The 24,203-nt window shown below is 52.6% G+C and overlaps 6 non-coding genes and 1 pseudogene across 6 annotated transcripts; all 7 read right to left on the bottom strand.

Annotated features, from left to right (window-relative positions):
- Window positions 1–4,382: 4,382 nt before the first annotated feature.
- Window positions 4,383–4,573, bottom strand: LOC140397910 (U2 spliceosomal RNA). The gene has a single exon (XR_011937332.1). It is a non-coding gene; the product is annotated as a U2 spliceosomal RNA (small nuclear RNA).
- Window positions 4,574–5,358: 785 nt separating this feature from the next.
- LOC140397172 (U2 spliceosomal RNA) lies at window positions 5,359–5,547 on the bottom strand. The gene has a single exon (XR_011936742.1). It is a non-coding gene; the product is annotated as a U2 spliceosomal RNA (small nuclear RNA).
- A 6,131-nt stretch (window positions 5,548–11,678) lies between these two features.
- Window positions 11,679–11,869, bottom strand: LOC140397886 (U2 spliceosomal RNA). The gene has a single exon (XR_011937309.1). It is a non-coding gene; the product is annotated as a U2 spliceosomal RNA (small nuclear RNA).
- A 785-nt stretch (window positions 11,870–12,654) lies between these two features.
- LOC140397885 (U2 spliceosomal RNA) lies at window positions 12,655–12,845 on the bottom strand. Its single transcript, XR_011937308.1, has one exon. It is a non-coding gene; the product is annotated as a U2 spliceosomal RNA (small nuclear RNA).
- Window positions 12,846–13,622: 777 nt separating this feature from the next.
- LOC140397849 (U2 spliceosomal RNA) lies at window positions 13,623–13,813 on the bottom strand. Its single transcript, XR_011937274.1, has one exon. It is a non-coding gene; the product is annotated as a U2 spliceosomal RNA (small nuclear RNA).
- Window positions 13,814–18,598: 4,785 nt separating this feature from the next.
- Window positions 18,599–18,789, bottom strand: LOC140397193 (U2 spliceosomal RNA). The gene has a single exon (XR_011936754.1). It is a non-coding gene; the product is annotated as a U2 spliceosomal RNA (small nuclear RNA).
- A 785-nt stretch (window positions 18,790–19,574) lies between these two features.
- Window positions 19,575–19,754, bottom strand: LOC140397378 (U2 spliceosomal RNA; annotated as a pseudogene).
- Window positions 19,755–24,203: the final 4,449 nt, after the last annotated feature.

Genomic DNA, 24,203 nt, shown 5'->3' with positions numbered 1-24,203 from the left:
TTTCTGATTCCCACCCATTGATTGAGACTGCGCTATAGATGTTTGTGTAGAGCAGTTTGATCCAATTGCGAATTCCCTCCCCAAACCCCATTTTGGAGAGCACATCCATCATGTAGGTGTGCGATATTCTGTCAAAAGCCTTCTCCTGGTCAAGGCTGATGAGGCAAGTGTCCACCCCCCTGTCCTGCACGTAGGCGATCGTATCCCTGAGTAGCGCGAGGCTATCAGAGATCTTCCTGCCGGGTACAGCACAGGTCTGGTCAGGGTGGATCACCGACTCCAGAGCAGACCTGACCCGATTGGCGAGGACCTTTGCTAGAATTTTGTAGTCCACATTCAACAGTGAAATGGGTCGCCAATTTCGAATTTCTTCCCTTTCCCCCTTCTTCTTGTAGATGAGGGTGATGATGCCTTTCCTCATGGACTCTGACATGCTGCCTTCCAGAAGCATACTCTCGTACACTACCAGCAGGTCTGGGCCGATCCAGTCCCACAGAGCCGAATACAACTCAACCGGTAAGCCGTCGCTTCCGGGAGTTTTGCTCGTCTCGAAGGACTTGACGGCCTTTGTCAGCTCGTCCAGAGTTAGTGGTTTGTCCAGGTTTTCCAGCTCTCTGTCGCCTATGACCTCCGTGATAGTCGACAGGAAGGTCTGGGAAACAGTGCTATCTGTTGGGTTCAGGTCATACAGTCCGGCATAAAAGAATTGGCTGATCCTCAGGATGTCAGACTGCGATGACTTTTCAGAGCCATCTTCTTCCTTCAGGCTGCTGATCACAGAGGTCTCTCTGTGCACCTTTTGGAAGAAGAAGCGTGAGCACTTTTCGTCCTGCTCCACGGAGCGGACTCTGGAACGGAAGATAACCTTGGAGGCCTCCGAGGTGTAGAGCGAGGCTTGCTGGCTCTTCACCTCTTGGAGATCCTCCTTGGCATCCACCCCCATCGACTGCAGCTGGAGCAAATTTTGCATACTTTTCTGGAGCCTGGACATGACCCCTCGTCTCTCTCTTACCTTTTGAACGCCCTTGAGGATGAAAAACCTCTTGATATTCCCCTTGATTGCTTCCCACCAGAGATGTGGGGCCTCAAAGAGGGGTTTCACGGTTCTCCAACCTTTGTAATCCCTCCTGAGTTCCTCGATGTTCTCAGGGGTCAGCAGTTTTACATTTAGCTTCCACGTCCCCCTGCCTACCCCCTGGTCTTCCTGCAGGTGGCAGTCGGCCAGTAGGAGGCAGTGGTCAGAGAAGAACACCGGCGTTACGTCGGTGGACCTGACCGTGAAAGCTCGGGACACAAAAAAGAAGTCTATCCTGGAGCGGACGGACCCGTCTGGCCGTGACCATGTGTATCTACGCTCCGCGCCGTCTGCAGGGTTGCTGCAGACGTCGAGCAGCTTGGCGTCTTTTACCGTTTCCATCAGGAGTCTGGACGTAGCGTCTAGTTTGCTGTCGGCTTTGCTGGATCGTCCAGCCGCATCGATGATGCAGTTGAAGTCACCACCCAGGATGACCGGCTTGGAGGTGGCCAACAGCAGTGGGAGTTGCTGAAGAACTGCCAGCCGCTCACTTTTTACGGCCGGGGCGTACACATTAATAGGTCTGAGAGGGGTGTTTTTGTATTTCACGTCTGCTACGAGGAGGCGCCCGCCCTCCTTAACGTCGGAGATGGTGAAGTTGCCTCCCCGCAGCAGAATACCCAGGCCGGAGGAGCGGCAGTCGTTTCCTCCTGACCAGATGGACGGCCCGTGGGACCACCAGCCCGACCAGCGCCTGTAGTTGCTGAGGTGCGGAATTCCGCACTCCTGTTGGAACAGTAGGTCAGCTTTTACATTTGCCAAATAGTTGAGTTTGGCTACACACCGCGAAGTATCTTTGATGCTTCGCACATTTATGGATGCAATTTTTAACCCCATTATAAAAAGGTAGATTTACCAGTCTCAAGAGTCCAGAGTCTATACAGTTGGCTGTTCCAGCTGTTCGATGTTCCCCAGCATGCCGGTGGTGCTCGCAAAATTTAGCACAGTTGCAGGGCTGAGAAAACTGTTCTGGTCCGTACTGGCCCCGTGATTTTGATGCAGATGCATTGGGGGGGGGGGGGGGGTGGTGTAGCCCTGGGGTTCGTCGTGGCACTCAGTAGGTGTTGGGGTTGCAGGCCGGTCTTCACCTGGGTTGTTGCTGCCCGTTACTATCGGGGGTTGGTCTGTGACCTTGTTTTCTTCCCGGTCGGTGGTCTGGGGGGGTCTGTGCCTTCCGTTCCACGTTGGTGCTATGCCTCTTTATTTGAGGCCGATTCCTGTCCTGTTTTCACTCATCGGATGAGGTGTCGGCGCTAAGTACGCTGGCTGAAAGGTGTCGCTTTTTGCCACTACCCCTCGGGGGGTTCTTCAGTTTGTTTTTTTGTTTTCTCTTTCGTTTGTCCCTGTTCACTGTTTCCCAGGGCTCTTTATTCTTTGTCCCATCCTCTTCCTCTTCCATTGAGTGTTCCTCATCAGATGGGGCTGGCGCTGGGTTGTCAGGAGGTGCTGGGGCCTCCTCTTTTTGTTGGGGGCCCTTCTGTTCCTTTTCCTCATTCTGAGCCGTGGTGTCTTTTTCGGTGGAGGGTGTATGCACCTCCTCTCTGGTCGCCTTTTTAACTCCGCTGCTGATGATTTGAGCGTATGTCGACCCGCGTTTCGGCAGGCCCTGTAAAGATGGCCGGCCTCCCCACACAGGTTGCAGCACTTGTCTTCCTTGCAGTCCTTAGTCATGTGTCCCTCCTGCCTGCAGTTTTTGCAGAAGGTCACACTGCAGTTTGCGGCAACATGCCCCGTTTTGCCACAGGTGTGGCATACTCGTAGATGTCCCACGTAGTAGAGGTAGCCACGATTTACTCCAATAGCGAAGTTGGAGGGGGGATGCAGGATGGCTCCGTTGCTGTCCGTTCTTAGGGTCACCTTAACCTGGTGCTCACTTGTCCAGATGCCGAAGGTGTCTTTCACTTGCACGCTGTCACTTTTCAGCTCAGCGTAACTGGCAAGGAACGTGAGCACATCAGACACAGGGACATGGGGGTTGTACGTGTGCAGTGTAACAACCCGATTTCGCTGTGCCGGTAGCGTAAACAGAGGCTCCGCAGTCAGGATCGACAGGGGACTCTGGTTACCTTTTTCCTTGAAGACATTCAAGAATTTGATGCACGCTGCGACGCTCTTGAAGGTGACATCAAAGAAACCATTCTTGGGGAAATTTTGCAAGCAGAAGATTTCTGTTGCTTTAAACCCACAACACTCGAGAAGCACCCGCTTCACGAAGAGTATCCGATCCAAAGGTGACTCTCCATCCGTTTTCTTCACTGTGACTCGGACAGTGTTTCGCACTCCCCAGCCTGGTGGTCGGGATGCAGCTGCATCCATAGCTCGTACGTTGGGTGTGAAACTGCATAGGCGTTAGGCCTAAACCAGAGGTTTAGGCCAGCATGCAGATCCACCAATAGCAGACAAGCTCCAAACGTTTCCTCTTTGACGACTTCAATCCCTCCGAGTTCTCCAATCCACGACCGACATGGAAATCCTCAGCTTCTCTCGATCAAATGAGACTACACTTGATCTGAGCCAAAATGCCGAGAAGCGATAGCCCATATTTTCCGGCAATGGCTCTTGTCCTCCTCGTCCACCGACATTCAGGTGCACCTTGCTGCGCTCGACTGTGCTTTGGAACTTTTAGTCTACGCTCACTCTTGGACAAGAGACATCCAGCTTGGCCGAGCACGGTGGAGTCTGAGCATGCAGAACCAGTAAAACACAACAGGAAGACATCGTCTGGCAAGCCGTCCCCTGTCGTCACCAGATGAAATGGAGACGCTATGAAGGCCCAGTGACACCCAACAGAGGGAGTCGAAGTCATCTCCACCTTTGCCGAACAAAGGGCAATCCGTGCAAACAGCAAGTACTGGCGGAATCCAACAGAGGGCAATGTCTAGTCTCCCTGAGCTCCACCCTGGCGTGTTGGTCGTGGAGTCAGGAGAACTAAAAGAGACGCCGTGAAGGTATACCTACATCCAAACAGGATGCCGTTCAGTCTGTCGCAACAGTATCCCGTTGTGCAGGATGAAGGGATGTGGTAACTGAAGTGAGGAGCAGGCAAGTCGGCATCCGAGGGTGAGGGTGAGTGGCCTGTAAAAAGCAGCAGGAAATCTGTGCGGCATATCAGCTGAAAACGGAGCCTGGCTGCCGAAAGTCCTCGAGTCCATCGACTCGCAACATTAGTGCACGAAGCTCCCGCCAGCAAAGCTTTGGAGCTTGAAATGCCTTAAATTGGTCAAGATGAGGCAACTGGACAACAGAGAAAAGGGGTAGGCAGGTTTTGCGGCATTTTCTGCTTTTATACATTTCCGCCCCAAAGCGGGGTGAAGGCACCATTCCTGGAAGCACTGCAAGCCCAGGTTGATGCGTGGAGCGGAAGGAACAAGCCCCTGAACCATCTCAGAGTCCTAAAAATCAATTTAATATTCGGTCTCCATATTGAGGACATATCAGATATTAAACGGATAAGAACAGATACTAGACTTGATCTGAGCCAAAATGCCGAGAAGCGATAGCCCATATTTTCCGGCAATGGCTCTTGTCCTCCTCATCCACCGACATTCAGGTGCACCTTGCTGCGCTCGACTGTGCTTTGGAACTTTTAGTCTACGCTCACTGTTGGTCAAGAAACCTCCAGCTTGGCCGAGCACGGTGGAGTCTGTGCATGCAGAACCAGTAAAACACAACACGAAGACATCGTCTGGCAAGCCGTCCCCTGTCGTCACCAGATGAAATGGAGACGCTGTGAAGGCCAGTGACACCCAACGGAGGGAGTGGAAGAAATCTCCACCTTTGCCGAAAAAAGGACAATCCGTGCAAGCAGCAAGTACTGGCGGTATCCAACAGGGGGCAATGTCTAGTCTCCCTGAGCTCCACCCTAGCGTGTTGGTCGTGGAGTCAGGAGAACGAAAAGAGACGCCGTGAAGGTATACCTACATCCAAAGAGAATGCCGTTCAGTCTGTCGCCACACTTCCCCGTTGTGCAGGATGAAGGGATGTGGTAACTGAAGTGAGGAGAAGGCAAGTCGGCATCCGAGTGTGAAGGTGAGTGGCCTGTAAAGAGCAGCAGGAAATCTGTGTGGCATATCAGCTGAAAACGGAGCCTGGCTGCCGCAAGTCCGCGAGTCCATCGGCTCACAACATTCGTGCACGAAGCTCCCGCCAGCAGAAAAGCTAGCAATGCATTGGAGCCTGAAAGGCCTTAAATTGGTCAGGATGAGACAACTGGACAAGAGAGAAAAGGGTAAGTCAGGTTTTGCGGCATTTTCTGCTATTATACATTTTGCGCCCCAAAGCGGGCAGAGGGCACCATTCCTGGAAGCACTGCAAGACCAGGTTGATGCGTGGAGCGGAAGGGGCAAGCCCCTGAACCATCTCCGAGTCCTAAAAATCAATTTAATATTCGGTCCCCAGATTGAGGACATATCAGATATTAAACTGATAAGAACAGATTTTTTTTTTTTTTTTTTTTTTTTTCAAAAAAATATACTTTATTCATAAAAATTTATCATGAGCATTACAGAAACATTTCAAATTGTCTTGACTGTACATTTCCGGCAGGGTTACATGTTGCCTTGACTTTCTTTCATTCAATTTTGATATTGTCGTACACATATCACTCTTTACATTACAATTCCTTCTTAAATATTTACAGTGCCATGTTTGTTTTATACATTGGAGCGTTGGTTGCCCAGACCGAGGGGCTTTACACTGTTACCCGCCCCTCGGTGTACATTTGCTGGAAAGCCCTTACACAGAGGTCTTTCCCCATTGCGCCTTGGCGGCCGCTGCCCCAAGCTTGAGTGCGTCCCTCAGCACGTAGTCCTGGACCTTGGAATGTGCCAGTCTGCAACACTCGGTCGAGGACAATTCTTTGCACTGGAAGATCAGCAAGTTTCGGGCAGACCAAAGAGCGTCTTTTACCGAGTTGATGACCTTCCAGCAGCAGTTGATATTTGTCTCGGTGTGTGTCCCTGGAAACAGTCCGTAGAGCACAGAGTCCTGTGTCACAGATCTGTTTGGGATAAACCTTGACAAATACCACTGCATCTCTCTCCAGACCTTCTTTGCAAAGGCACATTCCACAAGGAGGTGTGTGACCGTCTCATTTCCCCCACAGCCACTCCGAGGGCAGCGTGCATTGGTGCAGAGCCTTCGGGTGTGCATGAAGAATCTGACAGGGAGGGCCTTTCTCACCACCAGCCAAGCTAGGTCTTGGTGCTTGTTTGAAAGTTCTGGTGATGAGGCGTTCTGCCAGATGACTCTGGCAGTCTGCTCAGGGAACCATCCAACGTCCTCCACGGTCTCCTTTTCCCTGAGGGCCTCGAGGACATTACGTGCTGACCACTGCTTCATTGCCTTGTGGTCAAAGGTGTTTTCCTTCAAAAACTTTTCCACAAAGGACAGGTGGTGCGGTACGGTCCAACTACTTGGAGCGTTCCGCGGCAATGAGGCCAGGCCCATCCTTCGCAACACCGGGGACAGGTAGAACCTCAGTATGTAGTGACACTTGGTGTTTGCATACTGGGGGTCCACGCACAGCTTGATGCAGCTGGACACAAAGGTGGCCAGCAGGATGAGGGAGGCGTTGGGTACGTTCCGCCCTCCCTTCTCCAGAGGTTTGTACATGGTGTCCCTTCGGACACGGTCCATCTTGGATCGCCAGATAAATTTGAAGATGGCCCGGGTGACTGCTGTGGCGCAGGGTCGGGTTATGGGCCAGACCTGCGCCACGTACAGCAACACCGAGAGTACCTCACACCTGATGACCAGGGTTTTGCCCGCAATGGAGAGGGAGCGTTGCTCCCACCAGCCCAGTTTCTGTCTTACCTTTCCTAGGCGCTCCTCCCAGTTTTTGGTGCACGCCCCAGCAGCTCCGAACCATATCCCCAGCACCTTCAGGTAATCTGACCTGACAGTGAAGGGGACAAAGGACCGGTCGGCCCAGTTCCCAAAGAACATGGCCTCGCTCTTGCCACGGTTTACCTTGGCTCCCGAGGCCAGTTCAAACTGGTCGCAGGTGGTCAAGAGCCTGCGCACAGACGCGGGATCCGAGCAGAAGACGGCAACGTCGTCCATGTACAGGGAGGCCTTGACTTGCATGCCTCCACTGCCTGGGATCGTCACTCCTCTTATACCCGGATCCCTCCTGATGGACTCGGCAAAAGGTTCTATGCAGCACACAAAAAGGGCAGAGGAGAGAGGGCAGCCCTGCCTGACTCCAGATCTGATCTGGAACTTTTCTGATTCCCACCCATTGATTGAGACTGCGCTATAGATGTTTGTGTAGAGCAGTTTGATCCAATTGCGAATTCCCTCCCCAAACCCCATTTTGGAGAGCACATCCATCATGTAGGTGTGCGATATTCTGTCAAAAGCCTTCTCCTGGTCAAGGCTGATGAGGCAAGTGTCCACCCCCCTGTCCTGCACGTAGGCGATCGTATCCCTGAGTAGCGCGAGGCTATCAGAGATCTTCCTGCCGGGTACAGCACAGGTCTGGTCAGGGTGGATCACCGACTCCAGAGCAGACCTGACCCGATTGGCGATGACCTTTGCTAGAATTTTGTAGTCCACATTCAACAGTGAAATGGGTCGCCAATTTCGAATTTCTTCCCTTTCCCCCTTCTGCTTGTAGATGAGGGTGATGATGCCTTTCCTCATGGACTCTGACATGCTGCCTTCCAGAAGCATACTCTCGTACACTTCCAGCAGGTCTGGGCCCATCCAGTCCCACAGAGCCGAATACAACTCAACCGGTAAGCCGTCGCTTCCGGGAGTTTTACTCGTCTCGAAGGACTTGGCGGCCTTTGTCAGCTCGTCCAGAGTTAGTGGTTTGTCCAGGTTTTCCAGCTCGCTGTCGCCTATGACCTCCGTGATAGTCGACAGGAAGGTCTGGGAAACAGTGCTATCTGTTGGCTTCAGGTCATACAGTCCGGCATAAAAGGATTGGCTGATCCTCAGGATGTCAGACTGCGATGACTTTTCAGAGCCATCTTCTTCCTTCAGGCTGCTGATCACAGAGGTCTCTCTGTGCACCTTTTGGAAGAAGAAGCGTGAGCACTTTTCGTCCTGCTCCACGGAGCGGACTCTGGAACGGAAGATAACCTTGGAGGCCTCCGAGGTGTAGAGCGAGGCTTGCTGGCTCTTCACCTCTTGGAGATCCTCCTTGACATCCACCCCCATCGACTGCAGCTGGAGCAAATTTTGCATACTTTTCTGGAGCCTGGACATGACCCCTCGTCTCTCTCTCACCTTTTGAACGCCCTTGAGGATGAAAAACCTCTTGATATTCCCCTTGATTGCTTCCCACCAGAGATGTGGGGCCTCAAAGAGGGGTTTCACGGTTCTCCAACCTTTGTAATCCCTCCTGAGTTCCTCGATGTTCTCAGGGGTCAGCAGTTTTACATTTAGCTTCCACGTCCCCCTGCCTACCCCCTGGTCTTCCTGCAGGTGGCAGTCGGCCAGTAGGAGGCAGTGGTCAGAGAAGAACACCGGCGTTACGTCGGTGGACCTGACCGTGAAAGCTCGGGACACAAAAAAGAAGTCTATCCTGGAGCGGACGGACCCATCCGGCCGTGACCATGTATATCTACGCTGCGCGCCGTCTGCAGGGTTGCTGCAGACGTCGAGCAGCTTGGCGTCTTTTACCGTTTCCATCAGGAGTCTGGACGTAGCGTCTAGTTTGCTGTCGGCTTTGCTGGATCGTCCAGCCGCATCGATGATGCAGTTGAAGTCACCACCCAGGATGACCGGCTTGGAGGTGGCCAACAGCAGTGGGAGTTGCTGAAGAACTGCCAGCCGCTCACTTTTTACGGCCGGGGCGTACACATTAATAAGTCTGAGAGGGGTGTTTTTGTATTTCACGTCTGCTACGAGGAGGCGCCCGCCCACCACCTCCTTAACGTCGGAGATGGTGAAGTTGCCTCCCCGCAGCAGAATACCCAGGCCGGAGGAGCGGCAGTCGTTTCCTCCTGACCAGATGGATGGCCCGTGGGACCACCAGCTCGACCAGCGCCTGTAGTTGCTGAGGTGCGGAATTCCGCACTCCTGCAGGAACAGTAGGTCAGCTTTTACATTTGCCAAATAGTTGAGTGTGGCTACACACCGCGAAGTATCTTTGATGCTTCGCACATTTATGGATGCAATTTTTAAACCCATTATGAAAAGATAGATTTACCAATCTCAAGAGTCCAGAGTCTATACAGTTGGCTGTTCCAGCTGTTGAATGTTCCCCAGCATGCCGGTGGTGCTCGCAAACTTTAGCACAGTTGCAGGGCTGAGAAAACTGTTCTGGTCCGTACTGGCCCCGTGATTTTGATGCAGATGCATTGGGGGGGTGGTGTAGCCCTGGGGTTCGTCGTGGCAGTCAGTAGGTGTTGGGGTTGCAGGCCGGTCTTCACCTGGGTTATTGCTGCTCGTTGCTATCGGGGGTTGGTCTGTGACCTTGTTTTCTTCCCGGTCGGTGGTCTGGGGGATCTGTGCCTTCCGTTCCACGTCGGTGCTTTGCCTCTTTATTTGAGGCCGATTCTTGTCCTGTTTTCCCTCATCGGATGAGGTGTCGGCACTAAGTGCGCCGGCTGAGAGGTGTCGCTTTTTGCCACTACCCCTCAGGGGGTTCTTCAGTTTGTTTTTTTGTTTCCTCTTACGTTTGTCCCTGTTCACGGTTTCCCAGGGCTCTTTATTCTTTGTCCCATCCTCTTCCTCTTCCATTGAGTGTTCCTCATCAGATGGGGCTGGGGTTGGGTTGTCAGGAGGTGCTGGGGCCTCCTCTTTTTGTTGGGGGCCCTTCTGTTGCTTTTCCTCATTCTGAACCATGGTGTCTTTTTCGGTGGAGGGTGTATGCACCTCCTCTCTGGTCGCCTTTTTGACTCCGCTGCTGATGATTTCAGCGTATGTCGCCCCGCGTTTCGGGCAGGCCCTGTAAAGATGGCCGGCCTCCCCACACAGGTTGCAGCACTTGTCTTCTTTGCAGTCCTTAGTCATGTGTCCCTCCTGCCTGCAGTTCTTGCAGAAGGTCACACTGCAGTTTGCGGCAACATGCCCCGTTTTGCCACAGGTGTGGCATACTCGTGGCTGTCCCACGTAGTAGAGGTAGCCACGATTTACTCCAATAGCGAAATTGGAGGGGGGATGCAGGATGGCTCCGTTGCTGTCCGTTCTTAGGGTCACCTTGACCTGGTGCTCACTTGTCCAGATGCCGAAGGTGTCTTTCACTTGCACGCTGTCACTTTTCAGCTCAGCGTACCTGGCGAGGAACGTGAGCACATCAGATACAGGGACGTGGGGGTTGTACGTGTGCAGTGTAACAACCCGATTTCGCTGTGCCGGTAGCGTAAACAGAGGTTCCGCAGTCAGGATCGACAAGGGACTCTGGTTACCTTTTTCCTTGAAGACGTTCAAGAATTTGATGCACGCTGCGACGCTCTTGAAGGTGACATCAAAGAAACCATTCTTGGGGAAGTTTTGCAAGCAGAAGATCTCTGTTGCTTTAAACCCACAGCACTCGAGCAGCACCTTCTTCACGAAGTGTTTCCGGTCCAAAGGTGACTCTCCATCCGTTTTCTTCACTGTGACTCGGACAGTGTTTCGCACGCCCCAGCCTGGTGGTCGGGATGCAGCTGCATCCATAGCTCGTATGTTGGGTGTGAAACTGTATCGGCGTTAGGCCTAAACCCGAGGTTTAGGCCAGCATGTAGATCCACCAATAGCAGCCAAGCTCCAAACGTTTTTTCTTTGGCGACTTCAATCCCTCCGAGTTCTCCAATCCACGATCGTCATCGAAATCCTCAGCTTCCCTCGATCAAATGAGACTACACTTGATCTTAGCCAAAAGGCCGAGAAGCGATAGCCCATATTTTCCGGCAATGGCTCTTGTCCTCCTCGTCCACCGACATTCAGGTGCACCTTGCTGCGCTCGACTGTGCTTTGGAACTTTTAGTCTACGCTCACTCTTGGACAAGAGACATCCAGCTTGGCCGAGCACGGTGGAGTCTGAGCATGCAGAACCAGTAAAACACAACAGGAAGACATCGTCTGGCAAGCCGTCCCCTGTCGTCACCAGATGAAATGGAGACGCTGTGAAGGCCCAGTGACACCCAACAGAGGGAGTCGAAGTCATCTCCACCTTTGCCGAACAAAGGGCAATCCGTGCAAGCAGCAAGTACTGGCGGTATCCAACAGAGGGCAATGTCTAGTCTCCCTGAGCTCCACCCTGGCGTGTTGGTCGTGGAGTCAGGAGAACTAAAAGAGACGCCGTGAAGGTATACCTACATCCAAACAGGATGCCGTTCAGTCTGTCGCAACAGTATCCCGTTGTGCAGGATGAAGGGATGTGGTAACTGAAGTGAGGAGCAGGCAAGTCGGCATCCGAGGGTGAGGGTGAGTGGCCTGTAAAAAGCAGCAGGAAATCTGTGCGGCATATCAGCTGAAAACGGAGCCTGGCTGCCGAAAGTCCTCGAGTCCATCGACTCGCAACATTAGTGCACGAAGCTCCCGCCAGCAAAGCTTTGGAGCTTGAAATGCCTTAAATTGGTCAAGATGAGGCAACTGGACAACAGAGAAAAGGGGTAGGCAGGTTTTGCGGCATTTTCTGCTTTTATACATTTCCGCCCCAAAGCGGGGTGAAGGCACCATTCCTGGAAGCACTGCAAGCCCAGGTTGATGCGTGGAGCGGAAGGAACAAGCCCCTGAACCATCTCAGAGTCCTAAAAATCAATTTAATATTCGGTCTCCATATTGAGGACATATCAGATATTAAACTGATCAGAACAGATACTACACTTGATTTGAGCCAAAAGGCCGAGAAGCGATAACCCATATTTTCCGGCAATGGCTCGTGTCCTCCTCATCCACCGACATTCAGGTGCACCTTGCTGCGCTCGACTGTGCTTTGGAACTTTTAGTCTACGCTCACTCTTGGACAAGAGACATCCAGCTTGGCCGAGCACGGTGGAGTCTGAGCATGCAGAACCAGTAAAACACAACAGGAAGACATCGTCTGGCAAGCCGTCCCCTGTCGTCACCAGATGAAATGGAGACGCTGTGAAGGCCCAGTGACACCCAACAGAGGGAGTCGAAGTCATCTCCACCTTTGCCGAACAAAGGGCAATCCGTGCAAACAGCAAGTACTGGCGGAATCCAACAGAGGGCAATGTCTAGTCTCCCTGAGCTCCACCCTGGCGTGTTGGTCGTGGAGTCAGGAGAACTAAAAGAGACGCCGTGAAGGTATACCTACATCCAAACAGGATGCCGTTCAGTCTGTCGCAACAGTATCCCGTTGTGCAGGATGAAGGGATGTGGCAACTGAAGTGAGGAGAAGGCAAGTCGGCATCCGAGGGTGAGGGTGAGTGGCCTGTAAAAAGCAGCAGGAAATCTGTGCGGCATATCAGCTGAAAACGGAGCCTGGCTGCCGAAAGTCCTCGAGTCCATCGACTCGCAACATTAGTGCACGAAGCTCCCGCCAGCAAAAAAGCTAGCAATGCTTTGGAGCTTGAAATGCCTTAAATTGGTCAAGATGAGGCAACTGGACAACAGAGAAAAGGGGTAGGCAGGTTTTGCGGCATTTTCTGCTTTCATACATTTCCGCCCCAAAGCGGGGTGAAGGCACCATTCCTGGAAGCACTGCAAGCCCAGGTTGATGCGTGGAGCGGAAAGAACAAGCCCCTGAACCATCTCCGAGTCCTAAAAATCAATTCAATATTCGGTCTCCATATTGAGGACATATCAGATATTAAACTGATAAGAAGAGATACTACACTTGATTTGAGCCAAAAGGCCGAGAAGCGATAGCCCATATTTTCCGGCAATGGCTCTTGTCCTCCTCATCCACCGACATTCAGGTGCACCTTGCTGCGCTCGACTGTGCTTTGGAACTTTTAGTCTACGCTCACTGTTGGTCAAGAATCCTCCAGCTTGGCCGAGCACGGTGGAGTCTGTGCATGCAGAACCAGTAAAACACAACACGAAGACATCGTCTGGCAAGCCGTCCCCTGTCGTCACCAGATGAAATGGAGACGCTGTGAAGGCCAGTGACACCCAACGGAGGGAGTGGAAGAAATCTCCACCTTTGCCGAAAAAAGGACAATCCGTGCAAGCAGCAAGTACTGGCGGTATCCAACAGGGGGCAATGTCTAGTCTCCCTGAGCTCCACCCTAGCGTGTTGGTCGTGGAGTCAGGAGAACGAAAAGAGACGCCGTGAAGGTATACCTACATCCAAAGAGAATGCCGTTCAGTCTGTCGCCACACTTCCCCGTTATGCAGGATGTGGTAACTGAAGTGAGGAGAAGGCAAGTCGGCATCCGAGTGTGAAGGTGAGTGGCCTGTAAAGAGCAGCAGGAAATCTGTGCGGCATATCAGCTGAAAACGGAGCCTGGCTGCCGCAAGTCCTTGAGTCCATCGGCTCACAACATTCGTGCACGGAGCTCCCGACAGCAGAAAAGCTAGCAATGCTTTGGAGCCTGAAAGGCCTTAAATTGGTCAGGATGAGACAACTGGACAAGAGAGAAAAGGGTAAGCCAGGATTTGCGGCATTTTCTGCTTTTATACATTTTGCGCCCCAAAGCGGGGAGAGGGCACCATTCCTATAAGCACGGCAAGACCAGGTTGATGCGTGGAGCGGATGGAGCAAGCCCCTGAACCATCTCCGAGTCCTAAAAATCAATTTAACATTCGGTCCCCAGATTGAGGACATATCAGATATTAAACTGATCAGAACAGATACTACACTTGATTTGAGCCAAAAGGCCGAGAAGCGATAACCCATATTTTCCGGCAATGGCTCGTGTCCTCCTCATCCACCGACATTCAGGTGCACCTTGCTGCGCTCGACTGTGCTTTGGAACTTTTAGTCTACGCTCACTGTTGGTCAAGAGACATCCAGCTTGGCCGAGCACGGTGGAGTCTGTGCATGCAGAACCAGTAAACACAGCACGAAGACATCGTCTGGCAAGCCGTCCCCTGTCGTCACCAGATGAAATGGAAACGCTGTGAAGGCCCAGTGACACCCAACGGAGCGAGTCGAAGTCATCTCCAGCTTTGCCGAACAAAGGGCAATCCGTGCAAGCAGCAAGTACTGGCGGAATCCAACAGAGGGCAATGTCTAGTCTCCCTGAGCTCCACCCTGGCTGACTCCAGATCTGATCTGGAACTTTTCTGATTCCCACCCATTGATTGAGACTGCGCTATAGATGTTTGTGTAGAGCAGTTTGATCCAATTGCGAATTCCCTCCCCAAACCCCATTTTGGAGAGCACATCCATCATGTAGGTGTGCGATATTCTGTCAAAAGCCTTCTCCTGGTCAAGGCTGATGAGGCAAGTGTCCACCCCCCTGTCCTGCACGGAGGCGATCGTATCCCTGAGTAGCGCGAGGCTATCAGAGATCTTCCTGCCGGGTACAGCACAGGTCTGGTCAGGGTGGATCACCGACTCCAGAGCAGACCTGACCCGATTGGCGATGACCTTTGCTAGAATTTTGTAGTCCACATTCAACAGTGAAATGGGTCGCCAATTTCGAATTTCTTCCCTTTCCCCCTTCTGTTTGTAGATGAGGGTGATGATGCCTTTCCTCATGGACTCTGACATGCTGCCTTCCAGAAGCATACTCTCGTACACTTCCAGCAGGTCTGGGCCCATCCAGTCCCACAGAGCCGAATACAACTCAACCGGTAAGCCGTCGCTTCCGGGAGTTTTACTCGTCTCGAAGGACTTGGCGGCCTTTGTCAGCTCGTCCAGAGTTAGTGGTTTGTCCAGGTTTTCCAGCTCGCTGTCGCCTATGACCTCCGTGATAGTCGACAGGAAGGTCTGGGAAACAGTGCTATCTGTTGGCTTCAGGTCATACAGTCCGGCATAAAAGGATTGGCTGATCCTCAGGATGTCAGACTGCGATGACTTTTCAGAGCCATCTTCTTCCTTCAGGCTGCTGATCACAGAGGTGTCTCTGTGCACCTTTTGGAAGAAGAAGCGTGAGCACTTTTCGTCCTGCTCCACGGAGCGGACTCTGGAACGGAAGATAACCTTCGAGGCCTCCGAGGTGTAGAGCGAGGCTTGCTGGCTCTTCACCTCTTGGAGATCCTCCTTGACATCCACCCCCATCGACTGCAGCTGGAGCAAATTTTGCATACTTTTCTGGAGCCTGGACATGACCCCTCGTCTCTCTCTCACCTTTTGAACGCCCTTGAGGATGAAAAACCTCTTGATATTCCCCTTGATTGCTTCCCACCAGAGATGTGGGGCCTCAAAGAGGGGTTTCACGGTTCTCCAACCTTTGTAATCCCTCCTGAGTTCCTCGATGTTCTCAGGGGTCAGCAGTTTTACATTTAGCTTCCACGTCCCCCTGCCTACCCCCTGGTCTTCCTGCAGGTGGCAGTCGGCCAGTAGGAGGCAGTGGTCAGAGAAGAACACCGGCGTTACGTCGGTGGACCTGACCGTGAAAGCTCGGGACACAAAAAAGAAGTCTATCCTGGAGCGGACGGATCCGTCTGGCCGTGACCATGTGTATCTACGCTGCGCGCCGTCTGCAGGGTTGCTGCAGACGTCGAGCAGCTTGGCGTCTTTTACCGTTTCCATCAGGAGTCTGGACGTAGCGTCTAGTTTGCTGTCGGCTTTGCTGGATCGTCCAGCCGCATCGATGATGCAGTTGAAGTCACCACCGAGGATGACCGGCTTGGAGGTGGCCAACAGCAGTGGGAGTTGCTGAAGAACTGCCAGCCGCTCACTTTTTACGGCCGGGGCGTACACATTAATAAGTCTGAGAGGGGTGTTTTTGTATTTCACGTCTGCTACGAGGAGGCGCCCGCCCACCACCTCCTTAACGTCGGAGATGGTGAAGTTGCCTCCCCGCAGCAGAATACCCAGGCCGGAGGAGCGGCAGTCTTTTCCTCCTGACCAGATGGATGGCCCGTGGGACCACCAGCTCGACCAGCGCCTGTAGTTGCTGAGGTGCGGAATTCCGCACTCCTGCAGGAACAGTAGGTCAGCTTTTACATTTGCCAAATAGTTGAGTGTGGCTACACACCGCGAAGTATCTTTGATGCTTCGCACATTTATGGATGCAATTTTTAAACCCATTATAAAAAGGATAGATTTACCAGTCTCAAGAGTCCAGAGTCTATACAGTTGGCTGTTCCAGCTGTTCGATGTTCCCCAGCATGCCGGTGGTGCTCGCAAACTTTAGCACAGTTGCAGGGCTGAGAAAGCTGTTCTGGTCCGTACTGGCCCCGTGATTTTGATGCAGATGCATTGGGGGGGTGATGTAGCCCTGGCGTTCGTCATGGCAGTCAGTAGGTGTTGGGGTTGCAGGCCGGTCTTCACCTGGGTTGTTGCTGCTCGTTACTATCGGGGGTTGGTCTGTGACCTTGTTTCCTTCCCGGTCGGTGGTCTGGGGGGTCTGTGCCTTCCGTTCCACGTTGGTGCTTTGCCTCTTTATTTGAGGCCGATTCTTGTCCTGTTTTCCCTCATCGGATGAGGTGTCGGCGCTAAGTGCGCCGGCTGAGAGGTGTCGCTTTTTGCCACTACCCCTCGGGGGGTTCTTCAGTTTGTTTTTTTGTTTCCGCTTTCGTTTGTCCCTGTTCACTGTTTCCCAGGGCTCTTTATTCTTTGTCCCATCCTCTTCCTCTTCCATTGAGTGTTCCTCATCAGATGGGGCTGGGGTTGGGTTGTCAGGAGGTGCTGGGGCCTCTTCTTTTTGTTGGGGGCCCTTTTGTTGCTTTTCCTCATTCTGAACCGTGGTGTCTTTTTCGGTGGAGGGTGTATGCACCTCCTCTCTGGTCGCCTTTTTAACTCCGCTGCTGATGATTTGAGCGTATGTCGCCCCGCGTTTCGGGCAGGCCCTGTAAAGATGGCCGGCCTCCCCACACAGGTTGCAGCACTTGTCTTCTTTGCAGTCCTTAGTCATGTGTCCCTCCTGCCTGCAGTTCTTGCAGAAGGTCACACTGCAGTTTGCGGCAACATGCCCCGTTTTGCCACAGGTGTGGCATACTCGTGGCTGTCCCACGTAGTAGAGGTAGCCACGATTTACTCCAATAGCGAAATTGGAGGGGGGATGCAGGATGGCTCCGTTGCTGTCCGTTCTTAGGGTCACCTTGACCTGGTGCTCACTTGTCCAGATGCCGAAGGTGTCTTTCACTTGCACGCTGTCACTTTTCAGCTCAGCGTACCTGGCGAGGAACGTGAGCACATCAGATACAGGGACGTGGGGGTTGTACGTGTGCAGTGTAACAACCCGATTTCGCTGTGCCGGTAGCGTAAACAGAGGTTCCGCAGTCAGGATCGACAAGGGACTCTGGTTACCTTTCTCCTTGAAGACGTTCAAGAATTTGATGCACGCTGCGACGCTCTTGAAGGTGACATCAAAGAAGCCATTCTTGGGGAAGTTTTGCAAGCAGAAGATCTCTGTTGCTTTAAACCCACAGCACTCGAGCAGCACCTTCTTCACGAAGTGTTTCCGGTCCAAAGGTGACTCTCCATCCGTTTTCTTCACTGTGACTCGGACAGTGTTTCGCACGCCCCAGCCTGGTGGTCGGGATGCAGCTGCATCCATAGCTCGTACGTTGGGTGTGAAACTGTATCGGCGTTAGGCCTAAACCCGAGGTTTAGGCCAGCATGTAGATCCACCAATAGCAGCCAAGCTCCAAACGTTTCTTCTTTGACGACTTCAATCCCTCCGAGTTCTCCAATCCACGATCGTCATCGAAATCCTCAGCTTCCCTCGATCAAATGAGACTACACTTGATCTTAGCCAAAAGGCCGAGAAGCGATAGCCCATATTTTCCGGCAATGGCTCTTGTCCTCCTCGTCCACCGACATTCAGGTGCACCTTGCTGCGCTCGACTGTGCTTTGGAACTTTTAGTCTACGCTCACTCTTGGACAAGAGACATCCAGCTTGGCCGAGCACGGTGGAGTCTGTGCATGCAGAACCAGTAAACACAACAGGAAGACATCGTCTGGCAAGCCGTCCCCTGTCGTCACCAGATGAAATGGAGACGCTGTGAAGGCCCAGTGACACCCAACAGAGGGAGTCGAAGTCATCTCCACCTTTGCCGAACAAAGGGCAATCCGTGCAAACAGCAAGTACTGGCGGAATCCAACAGAGGGCAATGTCTAGTCTCCCTGAGCTCCACCCTGGCGTGTTGGTCGTGGAGTCAGGAGAACTAAAAGAGACGCCGTGAAGGTATACCTACATCCAAACAGGATGCCGTTCAGTCTGTCGCAACAGTATCCCGTTGTGCAGGATGAAGGGATGTGGTAACTGAAGTGAGGAGAAGGCAAGTCGGCATCCGAGGGTGAGGGTGAGTGGCCTGTAAAAAGCAGCAGGAAATCTGTGCGGCATATCAGCTGAAAACGGAGCCTGGCTGCCGAAAGTCCGCGAGTCCATCGGCTCGCAACATTCGTGCACGAAGCTCCCGCCAGCAGAAAAGCTAGCAATGCTTAGGAGCCTGAAAGGCCTTAAATTGGTCAGGATGAGACAACTGGACAAGAGTGAAAAGGGGAAGCCAGGTTTTGCGGCATTTTCTGCTTTTATATGTTTTGCACCCCAAAGCGGGGAGAGGGCACCATTCCTGGAAGCACTGCAAGACCAGGTTGATGCGTGGAGCGGAAGGAGCAAGCCCCTGAACCATCTCCGAGTCCTAAAAATCAATTTAATATTCGGTCCCCAGATTGAGGACATATCAGATATTAAACTGATAAGAACAGATACTACACTTGATCTGAGCCAAAAGGCTGAGAAGCGATAGCCCATATTTTCCGGCAATGGCTCTTGTCCTCCTCGTCCACCGACATTCAGGTGCACCTTGCTGCGCTCGACTGTGCTTTGGAACTTTTAGTCTACGCTCACTCTTGGACAAGAGACATCCAGCTTGGCCGAGCACGGTGGAGTCTGAGCATGCAGAACCAGTAAAACACAACAGGAAGACATCGTCTGGCAAGCCGTCCCCTGTCGTCACCAGATGAAATGGAGACGCTGTGAAGGCCCAGTGACACCCAACAGAGGGAGTCGAAGTCATCTCCACCTTTGCCGAACAAAGGGCAATCCGTGCAAACAGCAAGTACTGGCGGAATCCAACAGAGGGCAATGTCTAGTCTCCCTGAGCTCCACCCTGGCGTGTTGGTCGTGGAGTCAGGAGAACTAAAAGAGACGCCGTGAAGGTATACCTACATCCAAACAGGATGCCGTTCAGTCTGTCGCAACAGTATCCCGTTGTGCAGGATGAAGGGATGTGGTAACTGAAGTGAGGAGAAGGCAAGTCGGCATCCGAGGGTGAGGGTGAGTGGCCTGTAAAAAGCAGCAGGAAATCTGTGCGGCATATCAGCTGAAAACGGAGCCTGGCTGCCGAAAGTCCTCGACTCCATCGACTCGCAACATTAGTGCACGAAGCTCCCGCCAGCAGAAAAGCTAGCAATGCTTTGGAGCTTGAAATGCCTTAAATTGGTCAAGATGAGGCAACTGGACAACAGAGAAAAGGGGTAGGCAGGTTTTGCGGCATTTTCTGCTTTTATACATTTCCGCCCCAAAGCGGGGTGAAGGCACCATTCCTGGAAGCACTGCAAGCCCAGGTTGATGCGTGGAGCGGAAGGAACAAGTCCCTGAACCATCTCCGAGTCCTAAAAATCAATTTAATATTCGTTCTCCATATTGAGGACATATCAGATATTAAACTGTAAGAACAGATTTATTTTTTTTTTATTCAAAAAAATATACTTTATTCATAAAAATTTATCATGAGCATTACAGAAACATTTCAAATTGTCTTGACTGTACATTTCCGGCAGGGTTACATGTTGCCTTGACTTTCTTTCATTCAATTTTGATATTGTCATACACATATCACTCTTTACATTACAATTCCTTCTTAAATATTTACATTGTCATGTTTGTTTTATACATTGGAGTGTTGGTTGCCCAGACCGAGGGGCTTTACACTGTTACGCGCCCCTCGGTGTACATTTGCTGGAAAGACTTTACACAGTGGTCTTTCCCCATTGCGCCTTGGCGGCAGCTGCCCCAAGCTTGAGTGCGTCCCTCAGCACGTAGTCCTGGACCCTGGAATGTGCCAGTCTGCAACACTCGGTCGAGGACAATTCTTTGCACTGGAAGATCAGCAAGTTTCGGGCAGACCAAAGAGCGTCTTTTACCGAGTTGATGACCTTCCAGCAGCAGTTGATATTTGTCTCGGTGTGTGTCCCTGGAAACAGTCCGTAGAGCACAGAGTCCTGTGTCACAGATCTGTTTGGGATAAACCTTGACAAATACCACTGCATCTCTCTCCAGACCTTCTTTGCAAAGGCACATTCCACAAGGAGGTGTGTGACCGTCTCATTTCCCCCACAGCCACTCCGAGGGCAGCGTGCATTGGTGCAGAGCCTTCGGGTGTGCATGAAGAATCTGACAGGGAGGGCCCTTCTCACCACCAGCCAAGCTAGGTCTTGGTGCTTGTTTGAAAGTTCTGGTGATGAGGCGTTCTGCCAGATGACTCTGGCAGTCTGCTCAGGGAACCATCCAACGTCCTCCACGGTCTCCTTTTCCCTGAGGGCCTCGAGGACATTACGTGCTGACCACTGCTTCATTGCCTTGTGGTCAAAGGTGTTTTCCTTCAAAAACTTTTCCACAAAGGACAGGTGGTACGGTACGGTCCAACTACTTGGAGCGTTCCGCGGCAATGAGGCCAGGCCCATCCTTCGCAACACCGGGGACAGGTAGAACCTCAGTATGTAGTGACACTTGGTGTTTGCATACTGGGGGTCCACGCACAGCTTGATGCAGCTGGACACAAAGGTGGCCAACAGGATGAGGGAGGCGTTGGGTACGTTCCGCCCTCCCTTCTCCACAGGTTTGTACATGGTGTCCCTTCGGACACGGTCCATCTTGGATCGCCAGATAAATTTGAAGATGGCCCGGGTGACTGCTGTGGCGTAGGGTCGGGTTATGGGCCAGACCTGCGCCACGTACAGTAGCACCGAGAGTACCTCACACCTGATGACCAGGGTTTTGCCCGCAATGGAGAGGGAGCGTTGCTCCCACCAGCCCAGTTTCTGTCTTACCTTTCCTATGCGCTCCTCCCAGTTTTTGGTGCACGCCCCAGCAGCTCCGAACCATATCCCCAGCACCTTCAGATAATCTGACCTGACAGTGAAGGGGACAAAGGACCGGTCGGCCCAGTTCCCAAAGAACATGGCCTCGCTCTTGCCCCGGTTAACCTTGGCTCCAGAGGCCAGTTCAAACTGGTCGCAGGTGGTTAAGAGCCTGCGTACAGACGCAGGATCCGAGCAGAAGACGGCAACGTCGTCCATGTACAGGGAGGCCTTGACTTGCATGCCTCCACTGCCTGGGATCGTCACTCCTCTTATACCCGGATCCTTCCTGATGGACTCGGCAAAAGGTTCTATGCAGCACACAAAAAGGGCAGAGGAGAGAGGGCAGCCCTGCCTGACTCCAGATCTGATCTGGAACTTTTCTGATTCCCACCCATTGATTGAGACTGCGCTATAGATGTTTGTGTAGAGCAGTTTGATCCAATTGCGAATTCCCTCCCCAAACCCCATTTTGGAGAGCACATCCATCATGTAGGTGTGCGATATTCTGTCAAAAGCCTTCTCCTGGTCAAGGCTGATGAGGCAAGTGTCCACCCCCCTGTCCTGCACGTAGGCGATCGTATCCCTGAGTAGCGCGAGGCTATCAGAGATCTTCCTGCCGGGTACAGCACAGGTCTGGTCAGGGTGGATCACCGACTCCAGAGCAGACCTGACCCGATTGGCGATGACCTTTGCTAGAATTTTGTAGTCCACATTCAACAGTGAAATGGGTCGCCAATTTCGAATTTCTTCCCTTTCCCCCTTCTGTTTGTAGATGAGGGTGATGATGCCTTTCCTCATGGACTCTGACATGCTGCCTTCCAGAAGCATACTCTCGTACACTTCCAGCAGGTCTGGGCCCATCCAGTCCCACAGAGCCGAATACAACTCAACCGGTAAGCCGTCGCTTCCGGGAGTTTTACTCGTCTCGAAGGACTTGGCGGCCTTTGTCAGCTCGTCCAGAGTTAGTGGTTTGTCCAGGTTTTCCAGCTCGCTGTCGCCTATGACCTCCGTGATAGTCGACAGGAAGGTCTGGGAAACAGTGCTATCTGTTGGCTTCAGGTCATACAGTCCGGCATAAAAGGATTGGCTGATCCTCAGGATGTCAGACTGCGATGACTTTTCAGAGCCATCTTCTTCCTTCAGGCTGCTGATCACAGAGGTGTCTCTGTGCACCTTTTGGAAGAAGAAGCGTGAGCACTTTTCGTCCTGCTCCACGGAGCGGACTCTGGAACGGAAGATAACCTTCGAGGCCTCCGAGGTGTAGAGCGAGGCTTGCTGGCTCTTCACCTCTTGGAGATCCTCCTTGACATCCACCCCCATCGACTGCAGCTGGAGCAAATTTTGCATACTTTTCTGGAGCCTGGACATGACCCCTCGTCTCTCTCTCACCTTTTGAACGCCCTTGAGGATGAAAAACCTCTTGATATTCCCCTTGATTGCTTCCCACCAGAGATGTGGGGCCTCAAAGAGGGGTTTCACGGTTCTCCAACCTTTGTAATCCCTCCTGAGTTCCTCGATGTTCTCAGGGGTCAGCAGTTTTACATTTAGCTTCCACGTCCCCCTGCCTACCCCCTGGTCTTCCTGCAGGTGGCAGTCGGCCAGTAGGAGGCAGTGGTCAGAGAAGAACACCGGCGTTACGTCGGTGGACCTGACCGTGAAAGCTCGGGACACAAAAAAGAAGTCTATCCTGGAGCGGACGGATCCGTCTGGCCGTGACCATGTGTATCTACGCTGCGCGCCGTCTGCAGGGTTGCTGCAGACGTCGAGCAGCTTGGCGTCTTTTACCGTTTCCATCAGGAGTCTGGACGTAGCGTCTAGTTTGCTGTCGGCTTTGCTGGATCGTCCAGCCGCATCGATGATGCAGTTGAAGTCACCACCGAGGATGACCGGCTTGGAGGTGGCCAACAGCAGTGGGAGTTGCTGAAGAACTGCCAGCCGCTCACTTTTTACGGCCGGGGCGTACACATTAATAAGTCTGAGAGGGGTGTTTTTGTATTTCACGTCTGCTACGAGGAGGCGCCCGCCCACCACCTCCTTAACGTCGGAGATGGTGAAGTTGCCTCCCCGCAGCAGAATACCCAGGCCGGAGGAGCGGCAGTCTTTTCCTCCTGACCAGATGGATGGCCCGTGGGACCACCAGCTCGACCAGCGCCTGTAGTTGCTGAGGTGCGGAATTCCGCACTCCTGCAGGAACAGTAGGTCAGCTTTTACATTTGCCAAATAGTTGAGTGTGGCTACACACCGCGAAGTATCTTTGATGCTTCGCACATTTATGGATGCAATTTTTAAACCCATTATAAAAAGGATAGATTTACCAGTCTCAAGAGTCCAGAGTCTATACAGTTGGCTGTTCCAGCTGTTCGATGTTCCCCAGCATGCCGGTGGTGCTCGCAAACTTTAGCACAGTTGCAGGGCTGAGAAAGCTGTTCTGGTCCGTACTGGCCCCGTGATTTTGATGCAGATGCATTGGGGGGGTGATGTAGCCCTGGCGTTCGTCATGGCAGTCAGTAGGTGTTGGGGTTGCAGGCCGGTCTTCACCTGGGTTGTTGCTGCTCGTTACTATCGGGGGTTGGTCTGTGACCTTGTTTCCTTCCCGGTCGGTGGTCTGGGGGGTCTGTGCCTTCCGTTCCACGTTGGTGCTTTGCCTCTTTATTTGAGGCCGATTCTTGTCCTGTTTTCCCTCATCGGATGAGGTGTCGGCGCTAAGTGCGCCGGCTGAGAGGTGTCGCTTTTTGCCACTACCCCTCGGGGGGTTCTTCAGTTTGTTTTTTTGTTTCCGCTTTCGTTTGTCCCTGTTCACTGTTTCCCAGGGCTCTTTATTCTTTGTCCCATCCTCTTCCTCTTCCATTGAGTGTTCCTCATCAGATGGGGCTGGGGTTGGGTTGTCAGGAGGTGCTGGGGCCTCTTCTTTTTGTTGGGGGCCCTTTTGTTGCTTTTCCTCATTCTGAACCGTGGTGTCTTTTTCGGTGGAGGGTGTATGCACCTCCTCTCTGGTCGCCTTTTTAACTCCGCTGCTGATGATTTGAGCGTATGTCGCCCCGCGTTTCGGGCAGGCCCTGTAAAGATGGCCGGCC

This window comes from Scyliorhinus torazame, chromosome 20, assembly GCF_047496885.1.
Source record: "Scyliorhinus torazame isolate Kashiwa2021f chromosome 20, sScyTor2.1, whole genome shotgun sequence".
NCBI lineage: Eukaryota > Metazoa > Chordata > Chondrichthyes > Carcharhiniformes > Scyliorhinidae > Scyliorhinus > Scyliorhinus torazame.
Note: the sequence above shows the minus strand (reverse complement) of the source record. Positions and strands in the feature narration are given on the sequence as shown.